The sequence below is a fragment of the Macaca nemestrina genome, chromosome 1 (assembly GCF_043159975.1).
Source record: "Macaca nemestrina isolate mMacNem1 chromosome 1, mMacNem.hap1, whole genome shotgun sequence".
Taxonomy (NCBI): domain Eukaryota; kingdom Metazoa; phylum Chordata; class Mammalia; order Primates; family Cercopithecidae; genus Macaca; species Macaca nemestrina.
The window spans coordinates 20500839-20508344 of record NC_092125.1 but is presented as its reverse complement, the minus strand read 5'-3'; the positions used below and the strand labels follow the sequence as shown (position 1 = coordinate 20508344).

The 7506-nt window shown below is 42.6% G+C and overlaps 1 long non-coding RNA gene across 1 annotated transcript; it reads right to left on the bottom strand.

The window, feature by feature from the left end:
- Positions 1-2231: 2231 nt before the first annotated feature.
- On the bottom strand, positions 2232-5176 carry LOC139356464 (uncharacterized). Its single transcript, XR_011608438.1, has 3 exons — positions 5017-5176; positions 4875-4923; positions 2232-2958 (listed from the first exon to the last, which is right to left on the bottom strand). It is a non-coding gene; the product is annotated as an uncharacterized lncRNA (long non-coding RNA).
- Positions 5177-7506: the final 2330 nt, after the last annotated feature.

Below are 7506 nucleotides of genomic sequence, written 5' to 3'. Positions count from 1 at the left end.
ATAAGTCCCAGAGTCCCAGGATTGAGAACCTGCAGTTCTGATGTCAGAGATCTGAAGCTGGATGTCCTAGCTCCAGAAGAAAGAGCAAATTTGCCCTTCCCCAGTCTTTTTGTTCTATTGAGACCTTCGAGGAATTGGAAGAATAATGCCTATCAACGTTGGTGAGGACAGATCATTTTGACTCAGTCTAGTGGTTCAAATAGTAATACCTTCTACCCTGGGAGTAAGCAGTCCTTCCAGGGTCAGCAAGGCCCCAAGATGTCAAAGGATCAAAAAAACAGAATAAAAAGGTCATAATTATCACAGGATGGACAAAAGCCTTCTTCACCCCAACATTTAGAAGCATTCTTTTTTTTTTTTTTGACAGAATCTTACTCTCACCAAGGCTGGAGTGTAGTGGTGCGATCTCGGCTCACTGCAACCTCTGCCTCCTGGGTTCAAGTGATCCTCCTCCCACCTCAGCTTCCCAAGTAGCTAGGATTACAGGCATGAGCCACCATGCCTGGCTAATTTTTTTGTATTTTTAGTAGAAACAGTGTTTCGCCATGTTGGCCAGTCTGGTCTTGAACTCCTGACTTCAAGTGATCCATCCACGTTGGCCTTTCCAAGTGCTAGGATTACAGGTGTGAGCCACCGTGTCTGGCCTAAGAGCATTCTTTGTTAAAATTTTATTTTATTTTTTCCTAATTGACAAATAGTTGTTGTACATAGTCATGAGGTACCTAGTGATGTTTTGATACAAATAATATCTGGTGATGAGATCATGGTAATTAGTGTATTCATCATTTCAAGCGTTTATCATTTCTTTGTATTGGGAACATTCAATATCCTCCTTCTCACTGTTTGAAACTATGTAGTATATTATTGTTGACTATAGTCATCCTACAGTGGTATAGAACGCTAGAAGTAATTCCTCTTACCTATCTGTTTTTCTGTATCCTTTAACAAACCTCTCCATATCCCTCCCTTCTTATCCTTCCCAGCCTCCAGGGTAGGAGTATTCTTGCTCAGGGTGGTGTGGCAGCCCCTGTTTGAAAGCCAGCAGGGAATGTGCACCCCTGTGACTGAAGACTTGGAAGTCCCCATTCCATAAGACTCAGGCTACTTGGGTACTAAGTAGGACTAAAATCAGAGAAAAAGTAGGCTGGAGCAAAATTTATTGTGCTTTTGGATAAATATCCAGCATTTCCAGTAAAATGTTACAGCAATTCCCTCATGGAATGTAATGAGACTAGAAATGCCCTCCCAGAGATTTCCCCACCTGGTTTTGTGGAATGTAACTCAGATGGCTGACCCTGGGTCTGAGATTTGCATAGTGACTTTTAGCTCAGAACGTTCCTTTCTGGTGCCTCATCTAGCAAGGCAATTTAGCCTCACTTGTCTGTTATTATCATTATTTTTAAACTATCAAAAGCTATCTAACTGAAGGAAATCTGAGCTGGCTTTGCTGGAAATAGTTTCCTTGTAGTCAGGATGAAATAAACTGATACGAGCTTGCTGTCAGTTCACCTGAGAAATATGTTTTAACACTTTCTAAATAGGTTCATTTAACCAACATGGAAGTGCTGCTTCTATTCTGGACACTGTTCCAGATGCTGGGATTCAGAGACTGACCCCATCCTTGGAGCAAGTGGTTAAATAACAGTAGACATAACAATAAATCAATAATCACGAAACATGTGACAGACGTTTAAAGAACTGTGAAAGCCCAAAGGAAGGGATCAGTAACTGCCTGATGGAGTCCAGGAAGAGCTCAAGGAACTAACATGTTGACAGAGTTTCGAAAGGCAAATAGACAGGAGGAGGCAGATGCTGCAGGGGAAAAGGTGCAGAGGCACTGAATCTTAAACACACTTGCATCCATGCCACAAGCAGTCAGGGATGTAGGACGCTGGGAACTTCACAGTTGTTTGGCCTGTGGGAGCCCCTCTCTCTCCTTGTTCTCCTAGTTTCTGACTCCAGGCCTCTCTCTGGCCTGTACCTGCATTTATCCCTCCATGTTGGACTTGATTCTGGGAAATTGACCCATGTTTTCAATGACTACATTTGATGTTACCTTTGATCAATACTATTTTTAAATAAAGCAATAAAGTGATAAATACAGCCATATCTCTGGTTAAGAACTTATGAAAAGTTACTGGAGTAGAACTAGAGTGATACTTGACTCACCAAGATTTTTTTATTGTATTATTTTAAAATGACACATAAAAACCATAATTGTGATATTGTCATATAATAACAAATAAAGGTTTGGTCTTTGGCCCAGGTTCTTGTCACAGAGCTTCCAAAACTGGTGGAATTTCCTGAGTGACAGTCTTTTGTTATTTATAGTAAGCCTCTTCAACTGTGTATGAGTTTATGCTGATGAGATAACTCCTGGTGGTTGCCAAGATAGCTTTAGGATGGGACCTGGTTGCGACAGTGATTAGAGGGTTACTCACCAATGGCCAATGATTTAATCTATCATGCCGATGTAGTGGAAGCTCCATAAGACCCCAAAGCAATGGGGTTGAACAGCTTCCAGGTTAGTGGACGCATCCACTTGCTGGGAGGATGCCACACCCCAGCTCCACTGGGACAGAAACATCTGTGCTTGAGCATCTTCCGGACCTTGCTGTATATACCTTTGCACGTGGCTGTTCTTGTGTATCCTTTGTAATGGACTGGTAAATGTAAGTAAAATGCTGAGTTCTGTGAGCTCTTCTAGCAAATATCCAACCTAAAAAATCGGTTGTAGAAACCCCCAACTTATAGCCAGTTCATGAGAAGGATGGATGGCCCCAAATTGCAATTGGCATGTGAAGTGGGGGCGGTCTTGTGGGACTGAGCCTTTAACCTGTGAGTTCCAAACTAACTCTGGGTAGATAGTGCCAGAGTTCAATTGTAGAACACTTAGCTGGTGTTGCAGAAATGATCGTTGAGGGCAAACCTCCACACACATTTGGCATCAGAAGTGTTCTGTGGGCAGAAACAGATCGTAGTAGCAATAACACAGTGCTAAGATGCCACTGGTTGTGAGACACATCCTGATTTCACAAGCACTCAATTATAAAAAGAGCTTTGTCTTAGAATCGATAACATACACCATCTCAACAGCTCTGTCTGGCTTCTCACCCAGCCCTGCTACCACCTGCAGGCCTCTAGGTTGCTCATTTCTCATCTAACTTTGACCTCCCTGTTGTCCTTCCAGGCCTACCCGGAAGCCTTGAGCCAGCAGACTAGCTGCCTGTTCTGGCGTAATGTCACTTTTCTCCTCTTCTGACTTTCTGTCCTATCACAGACATGAGAAGGTTGGGGAACTCCAGGAACCCGGGCCAGCTGCAGAATCAGGCAAGTCAGGGACAGATGGTGGCCTGAATGAAAAGGAGCAGGATGGGACTTGATGGTGTCTGAAGATCCCCCCATGTAGGAAGTGGGTGTCCCTGGAAGGCACTAAGCAGGGCAATGCCATGCTTGTGTGGAACTAGACAGCAGGGATTGGACAGGCAACAGGTGTTTTCTCTAGACTTGTAAAAAACAGGAGTTAGGTAGTACACTGGACTTGAACTTCTACAAGGAACACCACAAGAACCCAGTCCCCCAACCCCTGGCTCTTCCTGCTAGCAGGGTCCTAGGGCTGCTGAAACATTTGCAGTGTGGCTCTTACTGGTGGTTTCATCACAGCCGTTGGACAAGCAGCTTCCTCCCTCCACTTGTCATCACTTCTCAGCTTCCTCCAGGCCTCAGGCATTGCCTGGGTGATGCTGAGCCTGAGCCAGCAACACAGTGTTGGTGGTTCATGTTTCTTGCATTAAAGCCTCTGTGCTTTTTTGGATGGAATGTTTAACTTGGAAAATAAAAGCTCCCACCTCCTAATTTTTTCTTCTGAGAGCCAGCACAGCTAAACCTTAGAATGTTCTTTCTGCAGGCTGTAACTGAAGGACTGAGGTAATCCATGAGCTTTTATTAAGCCGCGCCTCTGGTTAAGAACTTATGAAATGTTATTGGAATAGAACTAAAAGACCTTAATTTGCTTGAGTAAAATTTTAGCTTAGATGAAATCTCCTAATTCTTAGACTTATGGTGTGTCATGTCTACCTTACGGGTACTTTTTCTGAACCTGATAATAATGGCATGACCGTTCAGTATGGAGAAGAGTATAATTTCCTAAAAATTAATGGCATTTTAGCTACTTCATTGTAAAGTGCATTTCTGCCCAGAATTCTCTGAAAGTCATAGTGATGCTTAAAGGATGCAGTTTGCTCTTTGGTGCACTTCAAACTGAAAATCATAAGGGTGCTGAGAGAGTGATTAAAGAATGACTACCAGAATATAAACACGAAGTTCAGGTAACTAGTTGCTTTTGAAAACCTCCAGGCTCATACACAGTAGCCAGTCAAGTGGGTTAAACATCAAGCCATTACGGTGGGCCTGGCCTTGCTCTTGGCAATAGGATAAACAAAGTTGCTGCTACTGAGAATCTCATGCAGAATAGTAAGTAGATAAGTTAATGGTAGTACTGTTAAGGGCAGTAAAGAGGATGAAATAGAATCTTGTGGGGCTGATTTAGATGGGGCTGGGGGTCAGGAAAGACCTCTCTGAAGAAGTGAGAACAGATTCATTTATTTTAACTCAAATGTCAGTTAAAATCTGAGAACAAATCCTTGTCAAAAAAGTGGCCTAGCCAAGGTAATCATTAACGCTATCCCCTTTCTTCAGCAGAGCTAGATTAGGGACCTCTCCATAAGCTGGGCAGTTGCCCAGAGCACTAATAATTAAGGAGAACAAAAACATCAACTGGAGGAATTCAGCAAAATGTAAATCAGTCCTTCCAACAAATGATGAGAACGTCCCAATGGAAAAGAGAAAACTGAAGAGTGAACACCATCTCTTACCTCCCAAGGTCTCTCCTTCAGGATGGGTCAAGTGTTAGGAAAAGCCAATCTAAAAAGGATAAAAAGAGTAGCCACTTAACAGACCAGTTTAACATTCTTCTGGAACATTCTATGATGACTTACTTGGATGAGATCCTCTTACTTTCTCATTCCCAGCATAGATGTTGATATTGTTCGGCTCTAAGTCCCCACTCAAATCTCAGCTGTGATTCTCAATGTTGGAGTAGAGGCCTGGTGGGAGCTGACTGGATCATGAGGGCGGACTTCTCCCTTGCCGTTCTCGTGATAGTGAGTGAGTTCTCACAAGCTCTGGTGGTTTAAAAAGTGTGTGGCACTGCCCCCTTCACTTTCTTCCTCTTGCTCTACCGTGGGAAGAAATGCTTGCTTCCCTTTCACCTTCTGCCATGATTGTAAGTTTCCTGAGGCCTCCCTAGCCATGCCTCCTGTACAGCCTACAGAACTGTGAGTTGATTAAACCTCTTTTTAAATTACCCAGTCTCAAGCTGTTGTTGTTGTTGTTGTTTTCAGATGTAGTCTCACTCCTGTTGTGCAGGATGGAGTGCAGTGGTGTGATCTCGGCTCACTGCAACCTCCACCTCCCGGGTTCAAGTGATTCTCCTTCCTCAGCCTCCCAAGTAGCTGGGATTACAGGCATGCATCACCATGCCCAGCTAATTTTTGTATTTTTAGTAGAGACAGGTTTTCGCCATATTGGCAAGGTTGGTCTCAAACTCCTGACCTCAGGTGATCCAACCGCCTTGACCTCCCAAAGTTCTAGGATTACAAGTTTGAGCCACCACACCTAGCCTCAAGTAATTCTTTATATCAATGTGAAAACAGACTAATACAGATGTTTTACAGTCTATTTTTTTAAGAAATAAGTGGTAATTTTTATTATTTTTAAATATGGAAAATGTGAACTTAAAAATATGACAATTGCCTGGGGGCGGTGGGTCAAGCCTGTAATCCAAGCACTTTGGGAGGCCGAGGCAAGTGGATTACTTTAGGTCAGGAGTTTGAGATCAGCCTGGCCAATGTAGTGAAACCCCGTTTCTACTAAAAGTACAAAAATTAGCCAGGCATGGTGGTGGGTGCCTGAAATCCCAGCTACTTGGGAGGTTGAGGCAGGAGAATCACTTGAACCCAGGAGGCGGAGGTTGCAGTGAGCTGAGGGCCACTGCACTCCAGTCTGGGTGACAGAGCAAGACTCCGTCTCAAAAAAAAAGAGAAGTAAGTGAAAAGTATTGATGGAAATATTTTCAACTTTAACACTGTGATTTCTAACCAGTGGACACTAAGTGTTCATCAGATCCATATTTGCATCAGGTGTAGTCTTAGTGACTTTATATGAATTTATTGCCATTTTTCAAAATAATATAGATCTTGTGATCATACATTTATCTAGTTATATAACTGAATTCTGTCCTTATACATTCTTTTGAATAAATGTATATACCAAAGAGAAAACTGTCATGTAGGAGTCAACCATGTTTACGTAAGTGTGCACACTGGTGCATATACACACAAATTAAAAGAGGTCCTGAAGCCTAAGTGAATGGAAATTATTGTGCTTACACATATGCCAAACATTCTTCTAGAAAGCAGAGCAAAAAATCTAGGGACTTCATTTTGATATAATTGCATATTCATGTGTGTGCGTGTGTGTGTGTGTGTGTATGTGTATGTATGTTTTTGAGATGGAGTTTTGCTCTTGTTGCCCAGGCTGGAGTACAGTGGTGCAACCTCAGCTCACTGCAACCTCTGCCTCCTGAGTTCAAGCAATTCTCCCACCTCAGCCTCTGGAGTAGCTGGGATTACAGATGCCCGCCACCAGACATGGCTGATTTTTTGTATTTTTAGTAGAACCATGGTTTCACCATGTTGGCCATGCCGGTCTCGAACTTCAGACCTCAGATGGTCCACCCGCTTCGGCCTCCCAAAGTGCTGGGATTACAGGCATGAGCCACTGTGCTCAGCCGCATTTTCATATTTTAAAAGAAAATCTTAATAGCACAAATTTAAACCTTTGTAATTTAAATTTGAAGTTAGAATTTAGGTGGGTCAGCTTGATCTTTCTAGCTAAGTCAAAAGCTACTGATAAAAATGTGAGAATGAGACATATTCCCTCAAAGATGATAATACACATGCCCAAGGTTAATACTGCAGCAGTGGGGAGGGAAGAAATTAGTTTAAACTACCTGGATACACTATTTTCATAAATCACCTTTGCCATCACCTCAGGAAGTTTGAGTTTTTGCCTGGGAATATGACCCAAACTTGCATTGCCATAACATCCAAGTCTTTTTCAGTGGTTTTGTCTTACTATGTTACTACAGTTTCCCACTGCCTAGTATTACCAGGCAAGAGAGTACTGAGACAGAGTCAATGAATTGGCTGGGTTTCAGGCAGATTACTTCTTACTCCCTGCGGGTAGCGGCAGCCCAATTTCCACCTGTAATTGGGATGAGTTGCCACAGCTTATTCTCTACTTTTTGTCTAGTGGCACAAATAACCCTAAATGGCTAGGGTAGTCTCAACTTCCAATTTTATGTTTACTTGATTAAAAAAATTCATATTGAAATATACATGCCCCAAATGCAAACATTTTAAGCATAGAACCTGGCAAATTGGC